Source organism: Anolis sagrei, chromosome 3, assembly GCF_037176765.1.
Source record: "Anolis sagrei isolate rAnoSag1 chromosome 3, rAnoSag1.mat, whole genome shotgun sequence".
NCBI lineage: Eukaryota > Metazoa > Chordata > Lepidosauria > Squamata > Dactyloidae > Anolis > Anolis sagrei.
In genome coordinates this window covers 88,682,198-88,698,569 of record NC_090023.1, presented here as the reverse complement: position 1 = coordinate 88,698,569, position 16,372 = coordinate 88,682,198, and the positions used below count along the sequence as shown (strand labels likewise).

Genomic DNA, 16,372 nt, shown 5'->3' with positions numbered 1-16,372 from the left:
CTACAGAGCTCTAGCCAGAACAGCTGGAGATAGTGCAAATGGAACAATTGTGGGATACACAGTTCAAAAAGTGACTTTTCTAAGCTGTGGGTTGTTCACATTGCTAGATCTTTCAATTCTGTCCTAAGACAGAAGAAAAATAGTGCTGCTTGTGCATAATGGAAATAAATCACAACTCCCTCTGTTGATGCACATAAAGATGGCTCAATGTCACATTAAGGCAATAGGGATGGCCTCAGTTTGCCTTTGGGGCCATTCCAGCTATTTGATTCTATGAATAAAACACCCATAATCTTCATTTCTTGATTTATAGTCCTGCAATGCCAATTTGATTTCTGACTGTTAAGACTTTTTTTTTTGGCCTTGCATGTAATCATTTCAGCTAGAAGTTTTTCAGGCTACATATTTGTTATCTTCCAATTACATTGTCATGTTTTCTTCATGCCACATTGCAAGTTAATCTGGTATGCAGGTGTATGTTCAGTCTGGTCTGCAGATGTTTCAGGATAAGCAGAAAAAGCATATTAAAATGCATAAATGCAAGAATACGTACTTAACTACGAGTTTCCTTTACATGCTTTTAGAAGAAAGAATATGTGTTCTTTAATTATTGGGTGCCACTGTTAAACTATTTTACTCTGCTATTCCAAAATCTTAGGTAGGCATAATGTTGTTCAAATAAAGCTATGGGCTTTGCCCGAAAGGAAAACACTGTAATGCTGATCTGGAGGTTTCTTAAAATCATTATTGTAAATAAAATGGAAACATATTTGCCATTATTTTAGAAAACATCAAGCACCCATAATAATCATTGGAACATTTAGGACACAAATAAAGTACCATTATGTAACTCAGCTAATCATTTCTTTTAAATCTTTATTCAAGAAATCTTAAGAACCGCAACAATAAAAATCCTCTGTGGCCTAAATCCAACTCCTGGCCCAAACAAGAACAGATCCACTGAATCAATAGCTGAATGGTAAGCCAACACTTATATATATATAAACCTTATTAGCTGGAACTAGTAACTCAATGTAGGCATACTTTTTTTAAAGTGTTTTGGAGTTTTGACTGAGATTCAGAGCTGTATAAAAGTAACATTTTATATCTTTATGATGATAGTCCTTGAGATCAAAGTATGGAATAATTAAAATAGTTATGTGAAGGAATATGTAGAAAAATAAATGGAAGTATTCACTGATCTATGCCTGGGGAAATTACATTTTCTTTCATGTCAGAAGTGACTTGTGAATTGACTTGAGAATTGGCTGTCTGCAGGGACGTTGCTCAGGGGATGCCCGGATGTTTTACCATCCTGTGGGAGGCTTCTCTCATGTCCCCGCATGAGAAGCCGGAGCTGGCAGATGGGAGCTCATCCTGTCTCGTGGTTTCAAACCGCCAACCTTCAGGTCAGCAGTTCAGCCAGCACAAAGGTTTAACCCAAAGCGCCACTGTGGCTCTACAGGGAAATTACACATGATGATCCCTATAAAGCTCCCCCTGTCTACCTAGTGAGCCCCCAGAACTTCCTTTAAAAAAATAAAGTCCGTTTATTTCTCTCATCTTCACCCCCAAAGTCCCCTCAAAGAAAGACAAAAAGACAGTGAGGAGAGATGGGCAAAAACCAGCCACTGGCCACCCCTGCAAGAACCATTTGAAAGATGGAAGTGAGAAGTGAATAAAGAAAGGCAGTCAGATAATACACATTAGAACGGTACTGTCCCCCAAGGAGACAAATGAATCTCTGTAATAAAGTGTACCTAAATAATCTATGAGCTCAATCAAGATCCAATTGCTATTCTGCTTTTTATCTATGTGTCAAATGACATCTTCTGTTTAATGTTTTACACAGGAATTAAGATATCATTAATTATAGTGGCAGAAACTGGCAGAGTTACACAAAAGTCTAGTATAAATCATCCCTCTCTAACTAAACCATCAACTTCTCAGTTAACTGGTGCAAAAAATACAGCTTATAATTGTTCTTGCAGTAGAGGTTTAGGGCACATCTACACTGAAGAATTAATGCAGTTTGACATCACTTTAACTGCAATAGCTCGGTATGGAATAGGAGCCCCCGGTGGCACAGTGGTTAAACCCCTGTGCCGGCAGGACTGAAGACCGACAGGTCGCAGGTTCAAATCCGGGGAGAGGCAGATGAGCTCCCGCTATCAGCTCCAGCTCCTCATGCGGGGACATGAGAGAAGCCTCCCACAAGAATGATAAAAACATCAAATCATCTGCGCGTCCCCTAGGCAACGTCCTTGCAGATGGCCAATTCTCTCACACCAAAAGTGACTTGCAGTTTCTCAAGTCGCTCCTGACACGACAAAAAGTGCTGGTTTTGACCTATACAGCTCTATACGGTTCTAGCCCAGCTTACTTGTCCGAACGCATCTACCCCTATGTCCCAGCTCATAATCTAAGATCACCCGGGGAGGCCCTGCTCTCGCTCCCGTCAATAGCGCAAATGCACCTGGCGGGGATGAGAGATAGGGCCTTCTTGGTTGTGGCCCCCCGCCTAAGGAACACTCTCCCAAATGAGGTAAGATCCGCTCCCTCCCTCCTGGCTTTTAAGAAAAAATTAAAAACATGGTTTTGGGACCAGGCCTTCAGGCAGTAGAAACAAATGTATGCAGCATTTCGGAAAGACAATGACTGGAACTGCAATTTGACGGATGAGACTGTTTTACTGTTTTAATGATTGTTCTACTGTTTATGGATGTATTTTAAGTTGATTTATGTCTAATTGTAATTGTATAATTGTAATTGTTTGTGCTGGCATTGAATTTTGCCATTACCTATGTAGAAACCGCTTTGAGTCCCCTTTGGGGTGAGAAAAGCGGAATACAAATACTGTAAATAAATACATAAATAAATACATAAATAAATAAATAAAAATAGGACTTCTAATTTTGCAAGGTCTTTATCCTTTTCTGACAGAGTGCTGGTTCCTCACCAAACTACAATTCCCAGAATCCCACAGCATCACAGTAGTGCCCTACTACATTCATTCTGCAGATGCTTCATTAGAAGAAGTCTGTGGAACATTTTGTCTTCCAAATATTTTGGACATCTAGAACACCAAGGCATAATGACCAATGAGAGATTAGGAGATGGTGACAATGACATTTTAAAATATCAGGAAGGCCAAAAATTCCCCAACTCCACTGGTTTAATGGACACAGCAGTCACAAAGTTAGACAGCAGCATCATAACCTCTATCAAACATGGATAGGACAAAAATGGGAAACTCTTGACTGCACAAAAAGGCAAATAAATCCAGTGCCACCTAGTGACTACATTGGGGTTATCAGATTTTATTTTATTATTATTATTTTGTACAAAGGTTACTTTTGGAATTTATAGAAACAATCTGAGTAGGGGGAAACTCTTTACACACACCACCTATTCTTTTATATAAAGACTGGGTAAGGGAGTGATGCAGCAAATCTAAATTAAAAGCTTTTATTGCCCCTGTAGGGTGAACTGTAAAATATCAATCTGAGACCTGTCAGTACTATCATGGTGCCCCAAAAGGCACAGGTCTTCGTGACCATTTAAAGGCTTTTGAATGAGATGCCAACAAATCAATATAAAATCAAATAAAACATCAGCAGATATTTATTTATTTCTCGTGTCAGGGCAGCCAGTCAATTATATTATACTAGCTGTGCCCTGCCACGCGTTTCTGTGGCCTATAGTAAAACTTATCATAGTTGAGGTAGATATCTGGACTATTATGAAAGAGAGGTCCCTACCTATTCCTTCCACCTTTTCCTCTCCCTTTCTCTCCTTTCTTCCTTCTCTACCTCTTTCTTTCTTTCCTTCTTTCACTACTTGATTTCATCCTTCTCTCTTTCCTTCATTCCCTCCCCCTTTCTTCCTTTGCCTTTCCTCCCTCCCTGTTTGCTTCCTTCTTTCACTTTTTATTTCCTTTTATTTCACCACCATCATAACAATAACAATAATGCAATGCATTGCCTCTGGGACCTGACACCTCTCCCATTCCCCCTAAAAGGGTCTCATAGGAACAATAGCATAATAATAATAGAAATAACAACCTTTACCCGCCACGTGTTGCTGTGGCCAATCTTCCCTCTTTCTCTCCTTCTTTCCCTCCTTCCTTGTGGGGTTGCGGGTGTGTGTGCGGGGGCGGGGGGAGTGATGGAGCGTGGGGTTGCGTGTGCGTGTGCGGCGGCGGGGGGAGTGGGGTTGTGTGTGTGCGTGCGGCGGCGGGGGGAGTGATGGAGCGTGGGGTTGCGTGTGTGTGTGCGGCGGCGGGGGGAGTGGGGTTGCGTGTGTGCGTGCGGCAGCGGGGGGAGTGATGGAGTGTGGGGTTGCGTGTGTGCGTGTGGCGGCGGGGGGAGTGGGGTTGCGTGTGTGTGTGCAGCGGCAGGGGGAGTGATGGAGTGTGGGGTTGTGTGTGTGTGTGCGGCAGGGTGTGTGTGTGTGGGGGAACCGGCGCGGCGAGGCTTGGAGTGGGCATGGTTTCCGCAGAGGGAACATTGGCCAGAAGGCCATGTGCGCACGCCAGGGAACTTGCGGCTGGGCGCCAATGCGCATGCTCAGTTGTTTTGCCGTTTTGTGAGTGTGTTGTTGTGTTGTTTTTCATTTTGAGTAGATATGTTTGTACCTTGTGGGTTGTGTTATGGGCATGGGAATTTTGGTTAAGTTTTGCTGGGGTTTTTTTGAGTTTTGTTGTTTTGCCATTTTGTGAGTGTGTTGTTGTGTTGTTTTTCATTTTGAGTAGATATGTTTGTACCTTGTGGGTTGTGTTATGGGCACGGGAATTTTGGTTAAGTTTCGTTGGGGGATTTTTGAGTTTTGTTGTTTTGCCATTTTGTGAGTGTGTTGTTGTGTTGTTTTTCATTTTGAGTAGATATGTTTGTACCTTGTGGGTTGTGTTATGGGCATGGGAATTTTGGTTAAGTTTCGTTGGGGGGGGGGGGGGGGGTTTGAGTTTTGTTTCTCCGTTGGATGCCCCTAACAAATTTATATATATAGATTTCTAACAGAACAAAGCAAGCAAACAGAGAAAATACAAAATGTGTGAGTTTGGTAGTTGATTAAATGTCCTTTGACCAGTATCTGGCCACTTGGGAGTGCTTCTGGTGTTGCTGCAAGAAGGTCCTCCATTGTGCATGTGGCTGGGCTCAGGTTGCATTGCATCAGGGGGTCAGTGGTTTGCTCCTCTCTGCACTCGCATGTCGAGGATTCCAATTTGTAGCCCCATTTCTGAAGGTTGGCTCTGCATCTTGTGGTGCCAGAGCACAGTCTGTTCAGCGCCTTCCAAGTCGCCCAGTCCTCTGTGTGCCCAGGGGGGAGTCTCTCATTTGGTATCAGCCATTGGTTGAGGTTCTGGGTTTGAGCCTGCCACTTTTGGACTCTCGCTTGCTGAGGTGTTCCAGCTAGTGTCTCTGTAGATCTTAGAAAACTAACTTATAGTTTGATGGGTGTGTGTTTTAAACAGTGGCATGCCTTACAGAACTTGTAAGACTCACTAGGGATCTGTACCTCCAATTGATGTTTTTTCAAAACACAGAATCCATCACAACTTCTGAGGATGCCTGCCATGGATGCAGGTGAAACGTCAGGAGGGAATGCTTCTAGAACATGGCCATATACCTCGAAAAACCTACAACAACCTAATCCATCAGTTGATACAGCAATGGTTCCCAATTCTTTTCTTTTCTTTCTTTTTTTTTTTTTTTTGACCAGGGACCACTCTCAAACATTAGTAGCAAAAGGGTTATGAATCAGTTTTCTGGTCAACTTTAGATTAGGTTTGGTTATTTGGGGTGCTGATTCAGAAAATTGCATTGGATAGACCACATCAGCTCTAGTTTCTGATACAGAACATATGCCATCCAATAGTCACCATCTGCTCACCCACAGAAAACCGCATTTAATAATCTAGAGCTGATGTGGTCTATCCAATGAAATTTTCTGATTCAGCATCCCTAATAATCCCAGGACCAGGCCTAAAAACGAAGAAACCAATTTTTTTTTAAATTGGGCTGTGTTATTATCCATGAGGAGCCCCCGGTGGCGCAGTGGGTTAAAACACTGAGCTGCTGAGCTTGTTGATCAAAAGGTCGCAGGTTCGATTCCGGGGAGCGGCGTGAGCTTCCACTGTCAGCCCTAGCTTCTGCCAACCTACCAGTTTGAAAACATGCAAATGTGAGTAGATCAATAGGTACCACTCTGGCGGGAAGGTAACGGCGCTCCATGCAGTCATGCTGGCCACATGACCTTGGAGGTGTCTACGGACAACGCTGGCTCTTCGGCTTAGAAATGGAGATGAGCACCACACCCCAGAGTCAGACATGACTGGACTTAATGTCAGGGGACAACCTTTACCTTTACCTTATTATCCATGGATTTTATTAACACTCGTGTAAAAAGGGGGGGGGAGTGTTAGGCTGAAAAAAAATACAAGAAGTGGAGTGTGAGACCCAAGAAACCATCTTTAATGGCTTTCTCTTCACCTCCTCGCCACGGCCCCATGGCCACGAGGAAGGGAGCGTGGTCCGTGGGGTGTTGCAATGATGTAGTAATGGTGAAGCCATGGATCATATTTTAGCTTTTTTGGACCACTGGTGGTCCAGGAATCACAAGTTGAGAATCACTGGGATAGAGACCCACATGATCTGTGATTGACAGCTAGATTATGGGGGTGGATTTTTTGTATGTAATAGTGGGAGGGGTGAATCTAAAAATCCCACAAATCCACTGCACTGGACACAATACACATGTGTGTGTGTGTGTTGGTAAACATCCCTTCTCCCACTAAAGGAGGCAACTTTTTCCTTTCTGCATTCATATATATTTCCCTTCCTTTTCTATCACTTTCTGCCCCCAACTCTCTTCTGACTATAAAACATCTTATATTCCTTTCTCTTATGCCTTGGTTGCTTTTTTCTCTGAGCTCATGGGTTGCAGAATGCTAGCTTGGGAACTACATGGGCCTCACAATACTGTTTGTGCCTTTTGATCCCTACAGATACCTTGGTCTGTGAATTTTCAAGAAAGAAGTGTATTCCCTTTCCTGGAAGAATCTTGGAGTGGTAATTAAACTTTTTTAAAGGTTTCAGTGCTCCCTTGCACTTTTTAATAGCAATATATCTAAATTTATTTAAAAGGGAGACAAGTATCTGACCACATCTAGTTTTTTGGTGTGTGTTGTGATTTTGGCAATCTCTGTATCCTCTCAAAGGGTCCTCAGGAGAAAAACAGCCACCTGACCAATGCAGTTATCTTCCAGTCTCCGTCTTGTCCAAACAAGAGAGGCTCTATTTTTCTTTCCTAAGTGGCTGTAATTTTCTCCCTTCCCTTTAATTTTCCTTTTGCATCCCATTTCAGTTCCTTTCGCTTTCCCCAACACCCACAGACAAGCAGATAGTAGTGCATTATTATGGAAGATTCTTACACCTAACTTCTTTCAAACTGTTACGTCAAATCCAATTCCACTGTCCTCATTTTTAACATTCCAGTTTGATTCCTAACTACCTCAGAGCTGGAGCTTGTATGCTGCTCTCTCCTCAAAACATTACCTGTTTATCTTAGGTAGGAATAGACATAACTGATAAATTCAGGAGACGATTGTTTCTCCTTTGGTCCTTGCATGGGCCATAAAGACTGTTAAAATGTTGAACATAACAAACAAAATTGAACTGGTAGGAAGTCCCCTTCTGGTTTTAAACAATGGGCACTTCTAATGTTCACTAGCGTAGGTGGTCATTGTAACCTATTTAAAAGATTAATTACTTCTGGAAAGTCACAAAAGAGAGTATTCAACTTTTTTTAACAGAAAACGTTTTGGAGTCACAGAACGAGCTGGTAATCATAATTGAAAGTGGGGGGGGGTTGGTGCATACATTGTAACATATTTTATTTTGGAGGTTTTAAAGCCTCTTTCACTGGTTTTTTTTTTTGTGGGTTTGGGGATTTGTTTTGTTTTGTTTGAGTAATGGTCACTCCTTGGGTTAGTGGGTGCCTTGTGGCCAAATATGGTGGTAATTCATCCAGCAGTTTTGACCAGATAATGTTTCAACATATTCATCAAGTAGACCAGATAATGTTTCACATATGCATCAAGTGAGAGGCCAAAGCTGTGGTTGAATAAGTTTAGTCTGACGCATTTTGTTAATGTTCTGGGGATTGGATTAGGACATTAACAAGGAGCTATGGCACAGCTATTATGATTCTGAACATTAAAACTGGATGGGGATATGGGTGGGATTCTAAGGCATTGCTGGTAAGATTCTGAAGTGGCAGGTAGAACATTTTTCTGAAAACACAAGGTTCCCTGGCCTGCTTTTGGAGTATTAAATTCACACTTCAGCTAGAAAAACTGAATCTATGATATTCTGATGCTAAGATTCTATCTAAAGGTGGGAAAATGGCAGGGAAGCAGGAGAGGACTATGGCACTGCTGCAAAGATTTCTAATGTTAAAGAGCAAGAAAAGGGGAAACTGCTTTCTGAGATAAGATCAAGAGGTTTAGAAGAGGAGGAAGTAGGAAAATAACAAGTATCCTGGGACCCTTTTTGGATATCTTGGCAGGGATTAGCTACATTTCTGCTAGTGTGCAAATAATTGAAATATCCCAAACCATCATAAGCTAATGATATACAGTCAGTTCTCCAAATTTTCAGGTGTAACTTTTGCAGATTTGATTAATATGTTCTCTTTAGCAATCTGTAGATCCTCCAGAAAGACCCTATGGTCAACCTCTGCCTGAAATACACCACAATGTTGCACTGAAACACCTAGAGATTCTATAAACAAGAGTTACTCTGGAGGTCCTAGAGATTTCTAGAAAATTCTGAATATTTGGATTCCTGGTTCTCACAGAGATCTATTTATTTATTTATATATTTATTTTATTTACCATTCTTGTATACCGCTGTATCTCAAGCCCGAGGGCGACTCACAGCGGTTTCCAGATAGCAAACATCAAAGACAGTAAAAACAGCAACACTCTATATACCATAACAGTTAAACAAACATCTCCATTACTAGCTAATACAAACATCAATACACAATTCTCCCAAAGCCCCCCCCCCCCGATCGCCTCATCATCCAAGCGTGATCCAAATTCGACGTCCATTGTTCCGTTCCTATGTTCAAATTACCAGAATTGCACTGAATTACTCAAATGCCTGCACGAACATCCAGGTCTTTAACTTTCTACGGAATGTCATGAGAGATGGTGCCAGCCTAACATCTACAGGAAGGGCGTTCCACAGCCGAGGAGCCACCACCGAGAAGGCCCTATCCCTCGTCCCCGCCAACCGTGCTTGGGAGGCTGGCGGGATCGAGAGCAGGGCCTCCCCGGAAGATCTCCAAGTTCGGGTGGGTTCATAGGCCGAGATGCGGTCAGCTAGGTATCTTGGGCCGGAACCGTTTAGGGCTTTATAGGCCAGTACCAACACCTTGAATTGGGCCCGGTAGCGAATCAGCAGCCAGTGGAGCTGGTGCAACAGGGGGGTTGTGTGCTCCCTGCGCTCCGCTCCTGTTAGAATCATGGCTGCCGCGCGTTGGACTAGTTGCAGCTTCCGGGCCGTCTTCAGGGGCAGCCCCACGTAGAGAGCGTTACAGTAGTCTAAGCGGGATGTGACAAGAGCGTGTACCACCGTGGCCAAGTCAGACTTCCCAAGATACGGGCGCAGCTGGCGCACGAGCCTGAGCTGTGCAAATGCTCCCCTGGTCACCGCCGAGACCTGGGGCTCCAGGCTCAGCGACGAGTCCAGGGTCACACCCAAGCTGCGAACCTGTGTCTTCAGAGGGAGTGCGACCCCATCCAACACAGGCTGTAACCCTATACCCTGTTCGGCCTTGTGACTGACCAGGAGTACCTCTGTGTTGTCTGGATTCAACTTCAATTTGTTCGCCCTCATCCAGACCGTCACAGCAGCCAGGCACCGGTTCAGGACCTCGACAGCCTCCTTAGTAGCAGGTGGAAAGGAGTGACAGAGTTGGACATCATCTGTGTACAGATGACACCGTACCCCGAAACTCCAGATGATCTCACCCAGTGGCTTCATGTAGATGTTAAACAGCATGGGAGACAGAATAGAACCCTGAGGAACCCCACAAGACAATGGTTGTGGGGATGAACAGGTGTCCCCCAATAACACCTTCTGGGAGCGACCTTCCAGAAATGACCGGAGCCACTGCAAAACAGTGCCTCCGAGACCCATCTCCGCAAGGCGCCCCAGAAGGATACCGTGGTCGACGGTATCGAAGGCCGCTGAGAGGTCCAGAAGCACCAACAGGGACACACTCCCCCTGTCGAGCTCCCGGCGCAGATCATCCACTAAGGCGACCAAGACTGTCTCAGTTCCATGTCCCGGTCTGAAACCAGACTGCGCCGAGTCTAGATAATCCGTGTCTCTCAAGAATACCTGGAGTTGTGAGGCCACTACGCTTTCCAGGACTTTGCCCAAGAAGGGAAGATTGGAAACTGGCTGAAAGTTGTCAAATTTGGTGGGATCCAGTGATGGTTTCTTCAACAGCAGTTTCATTATAGCTTGTTTTAAGCTCGCTGGAATTTTGCCTTCCCGAAGGGAGGCATTAACCACCACTTCCACCCACTCAGCCAATCCCCCTCTGGCCTCTTTTAGAAGCCAGGATGGGCAGGGGTCTAGGATGGACGTGGTCGGCCTCATTCCTCCAAGTATCTTGTCCACATCCTCGGGCTTCACCAATTGAAATGAATCCATCAAAATAGGACAAGCAGGTGCTCTCGTTACATCCACAGAGACTGCATTTAACATGGTGTCCAGATTAGAACGGATCAAAGCGACTTTGTCTGCAAAGAACCGAGCAAAAGCTTCACAGCGAGAGGTCGAGTTGTCAGGGATCCCACCTTGGGTGGTGGGATTCAAAAGGCCTCTGACAATTCGAAACAACTCAGCCGGACGGTTCTTTGCAGACGCAATAGTGGCCGCAAAGAACGCCTTCTTTGCGGCTTTTATTGCCGCGGCATATGCCCTCAGAAAGGACACAAACCGTGTTCGGTTTGGCTCACTCGGGTCCGAACGCCACACACTCTCTAGTTCCCTCTTCCTTCGCTTCATCACTGCCAGCTCCTCGGTGAACCAAGGTGCTGGTTTAGCTCGGCTACTTGAGAGGGGACGTGTCAATTGCCCTGGTCATCTCCCCATTCCAGAGAGCGACCAGGGCGTCGACAGGATCACCTACCGAGGCGGCGGGAAACTCCCCAAGAGCCGTCAGGAATCCATCCGGATCCATAAGCCTCCTGGGGCGGACCATCCTAATAGGTCCTCCACCTCTGCGAAGGTTAGGGGGTGCAGTGAGCCTAAATCTGACCAGGTAGTGGTCAGTCCATGGCAACGGAGAGATGGTCAACTCCTCAACACCGCCACCTTCCTCCCATCCCTGGCAGAAAACTAAGTCCAATGTATGTCCTGCGCTGTGAGTGGGGCCAGTTACTTGTTGGGACAGCCCCATGGTTGCCATGGCAGACATGAAGTCCTGAGCTGCTCCAGAAAGGGCCATCTCGGCGTGGACATTGAAGTCCCCCAGCCGGCACTCCAATGCCAGGCTCGAGACCACCCCCGCTAGCTCAGGTAGGGAGACTGTAGTGCAGCGAGGTGGACGGTACACTAGCAGAATCCCTATTCTGTCCCGGTCACCCACTCTCAGGTAGACGCCTTCAAAATTTGTAGTCTGCGGGATGGGGCCCCTGGTCAGAGGGATGGAATCTCTATAGACCACTGCAACCCCGCCTCCCCGCCCTCCGGATCTTGGTTGGTGCTGCACGGAGAAACCTGGCGGGCAAAGCTGGGTGAGATTCACCCCCCCAGCCTCATCCAACTATCTATGAGTATAGCACTGATAAATGAAAGGACTCATATGGATTTGTTCATTAAAACATCTAAATATTTTCATGTAAGATTGAAAACTGCTGAGATATACCATTAATACACATTGTGATCCTACAGACCTTATATAGATCATAACGATAGCATATGAAGAAAAATGCTGTGAGTTAGATCTAAACAATCCCAGAATAGTCTCATTATGTATAAGAATTCTTTGTATTTCTGCTTCTTGAATATTAGCTCTATATGTCATCTAAAGCAGGTTTTCATTGAATCTGATCTTCAGTAATTCTGTGGGCCTGGACTCTGGATCCCACTCAATATTAGAGGATAAAAAATACCCCTAAAAGCTGCTATGGAGATAAAGGTTGAAGGCAAGTGTAGTTTGCTGTGTCACTACTAAGTAATATTTGAAACTCACATAACCATTGATTTAATTACTCTCCCCTCAGTTAGCACATTTCCCATTTGAATTCTAACTAAATAGCAATCATACCAGCAAGTCTTAGGCCCGTCGCAAACTCTGTTCCTGCGGGAGAAAACCTTGCTAGCATGTCCCTGACGTCACGAGACTCCGCCTCTCGCCCCGCCCCTTTCTCTGCCCCTTTCTCTTTGCCAGCGTGGTTTTTCTTTTGCTAGGGCAGCATTGCCCGCATTTTCTCTCAGTTGGCAGAATTCAACTGAGAGAAAATGCGGGCAATGCTGCCCTAGCAAAGGAAAAACCACGCTGGCAAAGAGAAAGGGGCGGAGAAAGGGGCGGGGAGAGAGGCGCAGGCTCATGACGTCAGGGACTTGCTAGCAAGGTTTTCTCCCGCAGGAACCTAGTTTGCGACGGCTCTTAAATATTTAAATAAAATACCCTTTTGGTATTGCATGGGTGGGTAGGGAGGATTGCATTTTTCAATTTTTAAAGCCATTTACAAAAGGTTCAGTCAAACATCCTATGAAAAATTAACCCAGCATCACATAATAAGATACCTTTTCTGAAAAAAATCTGAAGCATATACATCAAATCCCAATATGTTTCCCACCTGAGAGCAAGAACTGTCACATAGCCATGGAATACCCTGATATTTGTGGTGGATTACTATACACCAATAGGTTTTTAAAAATATCTTATCCCACTCCCAGGGACCACTGATTTTCTAACTCAAAGGGAGCTTACACGAAATCAAAATTGAGTTGAATAGTATCAGACTGATACCTAAATGCAAACGTGGTTTTCCTCTCTCTTCCTCTCCAGTTGTATTTCCAGGAGAAAGGGGAAGGTTCAGAGATTATGGTGAATCATTCTCCCTTTCACTCAGGTTTTCTTTTTCCTCATTAGTTTCATAATGTAAGGAGAATATTTTTTGATCAGACTAAAACCTATTTTGGCTAACATTCTTCATGCAAAGACAGTCACCTATCAGTGCTTCTCAGCAACTTACACTAATACGGCCATTGACACTCGAAATTAACTTACAGTAGAGTCTTCATCCCTCCTTATTATCCAACATTTTCGCTTATCCAACATTCTGCCGGCCCATTTCTGTTGGATAAGTGAGACTCTACTGTATATAGTCATCATACTAGAAGTCACTACAAATCTCTTCTCCATTGCATTAACAAGTTGATGTTAAAGACATTATCCCTTCTATCTATTCTGAGTGTCTGACCATTTCGCTTTAAAAGATACTTTCGGACAGAAAGAAAAAGATTTTCCTACTGTATTCAGTTTCTCCACGTTTTACATGCTTTTGTACTTTTCCTATCATAAACCCCTTAATTTACATTTTTTCCTGAGATTTAATAATCCAAACACAAAATGCTGTTGCTATCCATAAAGTATTAAGTACCAAGAAGGCAAGCTACCCATACATATAATTTAGCTGCCACAAGCTCCTTAGGTATGTGACTAATGTTAATCCAGCAGTATGTCACAACTTTGTAAACTGATGTAGAAGCAATTACTTAACTTTTGTAGCAACACGGCTGTTTTTAGGATGTTACAGCGATGGCACACAAAGACTCCATGACTTGGAAGCAACCAGAGATCATTTAGAGACACATCTTTGAATGTTCTGCTGCATAAAATTACTGCAATTACTTACACATCTCACTGCCCTTGGCAATTTCCTGGAAACTTTAGCCCCTACAAATCAAATGATACCCTAGATAAAATACTGACTACTGAAAAATGCAGTGTTTAAATAATTTTGAAAAGGAAGGGAAAACCAAACAATAACAACTCTGAATCAGTTTTGAGTGAAATTTAACTTGCACTCACACACATGTTTATGTGGGAGTAAATCCCATTGCACTCAGAAGTTTATGAGATCACATCTAAACTTGTTCTGCGCTTTTGGAATAAGCAGGAATAGGATACTGTTTATAGCCCTACAGTTGTCACAGCTGTACAGTCTCTGCAGTTGCTACAGATCCAAAGATCAAAATGGATAGTTTCAATTTTGAGCACTACACTTGCTCAAAAGACATTTTTAAAGTGCTCTGAAAACTTTCCCCACATCAGGAAATAAACCCTACAGGATGGAGATAACTGAGCAACATAAAATAGATACAAAAAACATTCAGACCCATATTTGATTTTTTTTCCTCGGGAAAATGGATTTCTGGGATGACACATTCATGGCAGCATCAACTCATAGTTGAGATTGGATAAGCCCTACCAACAGAGCTGTCTCTGTCCAGAGAAAATGGATTTGAGGCATCCAGGATTTTTCCTTCATCACAATAATGGGGAAATTGCAGAGTTTTCCCAGAAAATCGTCTAGTTTTCCAGAAACCATACACCTTCTCCTGGAAACGATGCAGCTTCCAGTATAAAAAGAAACTGACTAACATTATAACTTGCAAGGTTGCAGCTTCAACTACGGAATTTCTTTTCCTTAAGAGTAATATTTAGGCTGCAAACATTCCATCAGCAAAGAATGTGTAATGAAAAGGCAGTGAGCAAAGCTTTTTGTATTGCAAAGCTGAATAGTTTCTCAAACTCCTACATGTGTCTCAAGAGGCACATTGTTTATTTTCTGAGGGGAAAAACAAAGTTCCTGCAAAGTTGAGGAAACTTTCAACATGCTGGATTTTTTTTTTTTGCCTACTTTTTTTGAGGGGTGAGAAACTAAATTTGATCCCATAATTATTCGCTGATACATCACACATTCCTAGACACTCGGGAAGTGTCCGACATGTGATCTAATACAAAAGCAAGCATAGTGATCTTGTTTGCTGTGTACTAATCTTGTAATGTATCTAATAATAATAATAATAATCATCATCATCTTTATTTATATTATCACATTAGGAAACACTCCATTTCTGAGACTGTATGAGAATGATTTCAAATCGTCCCATCACAAGACGTTTGTTCCATCCCATCAGTATTTCATCGGAATCTGTCTACAAAAACATTGCAGAAATCGATTATTTGCAGACGGAATTCTAATTGTGTTTTTTTAAATACTATGGATTCTTCTGTTGTTGAAGTGCTGAATTTGTGTGTGACAGGAAAATCTGTATGCATCCCATCAGCAACTATACAACTTGTCATCCGTGGGCAGAGTCTCATGACCACAGACTTTTCATGATGGAACTGGCTGCCATTTCTGTTTTAGATGTTGATGGAAAAAGATCTCCAGGATTACTGAAATCCTTAATTGCTGTTTTACATCATTTTTTAAATGCAAGTTCTTCCCTCCATTGCATCTGTATGTGTAACAGACTGTTAATATTTAAAAGAATTTTAATTAGTATTCGTTCAGGACTTTGAGACTACATCACTGCGCAATCTTAGAGGAAAAATGTATAAGGACATAGAGGGGGTGTTTGGATGGATTGGGAGGAGCCAGCCTTCCATGGTGTGATGAGTCAAAATGCAGTATTTTCTGAAGTTAAGAATCATAGTAATTGGGTTTGATGGGGTCAGTTTGTATCCTATCTGAAAACAGTGCGCATTCAGTCATGAAACTATGTGATGCACACTGATTGGTTTGGATTACTTCATGTGTTGAGATCTCTAGTGCATTTCTATTCGTATGTGTATGTGTGTGCCTTCAAAGTGTTTGCTGACTTATTGTAACCCCAGTGTCTAAACAGGTTAAATAAAATGTACTCACTAGCTACCAACAGACCACACAATGTACAGTTAATCCCACAGCAGAAGCTGTACTCGCTGCCTTTAATCCAGTGCAAGAAGAACTGCAGGTTGCTCCAGAGCTTCCAGAAAACCCCGGGATGACCTCTGGCTCTTTTTAATGCAGGGGCAACCCAGTGTCTACATGTCAAAAAGGCCCACCACTGTTTTGTTGGCCAAGATCTAGGAAGAGCATCGCTGCCAATTTTGCTTCTGGTAATCACACTGTTTCAGTCTTATCAGAAATAAAATTGTCAGCAAGGCTCTGTTTGGGAATTGCTTCTGCCTGGTGAAACCGTTATACCAGCTTCTGGGAGGATAGAGCACTCGTGTAAATGAACTCCTGGCCCAGATGGTCACAATGACTGCAAAATGGCTTCAAGGT

At 43.3% G+C, this 16,372-nt stretch overlaps 1 protein-coding gene and 1 long non-coding RNA gene across 4 annotated transcripts in view; one reads left to right on the top strand and one right to left on the bottom strand.

The window, feature by feature from the left end:
- Nucleotides 1-7,089, top strand: part of LOC132771718 (uncharacterized) — an 83,365-nt gene extending 76,276 nt beyond the window's left edge. The window contains exons 2-3 of the long non-coding RNA XR_009631109.2: nt 886-979; nt 7,007-7,089. This is a non-coding gene — a long non-coding RNA (uncharacterized lncRNA). The remainder of the gene's footprint in view (nt 1-885; nt 980-7,006) is intronic.
- The window catches only part of SH3KBP1 (SH3 domain containing kinase binding protein 1), a 204,233-nt gene that overhangs the window by 99,154 nt on the left and 88,707 nt on the right, over nt 1-16,372 (bottom strand). The gene's annotated exons all lie outside the window — the stretch shown is intronic.